A 2049-nucleotide genomic window follows, 5' to 3' on the forward strand; every position below is an offset into this window, starting at 1 on the left:
TATAGGGCAGAGTAGGGCACAGGACTATTTGGAGTGACGAAAGATGGCATCCAGCCCATAGGTGGTCCTCAGTAGGAGTACGTTTAATTGAATTGATGAATTTGGGGCAGGAAGAAATTTCATCTAACTACTACATAAGAATATAAGGTGGCATGAGAATGGGCAACAAATCTTGTTTTTCTAGGAAATTTAGTATCTGCCTATATCAAGTACTTCATTGAACACATGCAAATGCTTTTATGTTGATGCATAAATTTATAGCTGCCATTGTTGAGTCAATAGCTAGACATTACATGTACACTTCCCACAAATCTGTAATTTGTACATTTTCATGTTTTGCAAACAGACTGAATAATTGGATTCAGTAAACAATCATTGAAATCTTGCTGTGGACCAGGGACAAGGCTGTGCAGTAAGGTTACAAACATAAAGAGTTCCGGCTGGACCTTCAGGAGTAACTTCTGTTTAAAAGACCGACTCAAACATCTCTGTGAGTTTTCTCTGAAATCGATGGAGATTCTCCAAATTTCACTGTCCCTCTTATCCTTCACATGAAAAAAAAAGCTGCATATCACCACATCTTACTTTGAATTATCAGGTTGCCATTAAAAAACCTGTATTTTTTTGTTCAGGCTCCAACTTGTGGGAGCCTAACCAGAGGAACATGGATGTGGTCCCTGACTGAACACAACAACAACAAACAAACAAAACAAAACAACCCAATGAGATCAAATCCAGTAGAAGTCCATCTGGCTCTGCAGAACAGCATGTCTGCAATTTTTCTCAGGTGTACGAATGCACCTGGGTGGAAATATGAACGCTAATTGCTTACATCCTGCCAGTCTTCTTGATTCCTCCAGGTCTTGGAAGAAAATAAAAATGATAAATGCCCCTCAGGAATAGAATCCATCTGGTTTGAAGAAAATGACATTATCTCTTAGTAGACTCAAATGATGTTAAACTACAGTTGATTAAAAGTTGGAAAGAATGCTTCTAACCATACCCCAGAGAAAAGGGATGCTATACAGGCAGATCCTCTTTCATCTCTCCTCATCGAGCACTGATCTGAGTGAGCATCTTGGCTTAGGGGGACTATGCATGCTGGGTTTCCAAGGATCTTGTTTGCAGATCCCTGCACTCTGAATGATCTCTCAACCAAATCACTACCCTGTTGGAAGACAAATTCAATGATTTTGTTTGCATTGATTTGTAAAAGATATCACATCTTTAAAGCAATACACCATGTTTTTGAAAGAGGGTGATACTGCCACATAGGGGCTCACATAGGACCCCACATAGGGGCTCACTGAAACCATATGGAGGAGCTGTAAAAGCAGATACCCATTTTAGACTATAGTTCAAAAGTTTTAAATTTCCAGGAGGTTGCTGAGAATTTTTTTTTCTGAAAAGTGAACTGTTTGGGAATCTATACACTAGATCCTTATTCATAGAATAAGGGGAAACTTCTTCAAAATATACATGAAGAGATCACTAAAGACAAGGGTGCCACAGAAAAGTGTGGTGAAGAAACTAGATGGTGTTCAGCAATCATGAATAATAGGGTCTCAGGCCTTAACGATTGTGTCAAAACAAGCAGCAATCTAAGTGAGGAGTCAGCTAAGTTCGCATGGAAAGACCACACCAACCTGTCTGGTTGAAAGATAGTTAATAATAAGACCCAACCCTGAAAAGGGGGACCATATCAGTGCCCAAATCCTAAGTACCTGGATTGGAGAAAACAATGGGTGGTATTGGTATCTCAATATACATTTACTGGCCACTACATGGGATAAGCCTCCAGCGAATTCCCGAAACACATTAACTAGAAAACAGTAGCTTAACAATAAGATGGCGAGCATTGTAAAGGAGAATTTAACAACTGTCCACAGGCTTGAATGTGATGTCTTACAAAATGATCTCACTATGGACCCGATATGAATTTACTCTTAATATTCCTTTACTGTCCTCTGCTTTCTATAAGATTGAGGTCCCTATTGGTTTTGGGTGGCCATTGTTGGGAGAGCTTTGCTTAGTGTTGTCCCTTGTCTT

Source organism: Echinops telfairi, unplaced genomic scaffold (genome assembly GCF_000313985.2).
Source record: "Echinops telfairi isolate 266 unplaced genomic scaffold, ASM31398v2 ScPeMD7_7458;HRSCAF=8496, whole genome shotgun sequence".
NCBI classification, from domain to species: Eukaryota; Metazoa; Chordata; class Mammalia; order Afrosoricida; family Tenrecidae; genus Echinops; species Echinops telfairi.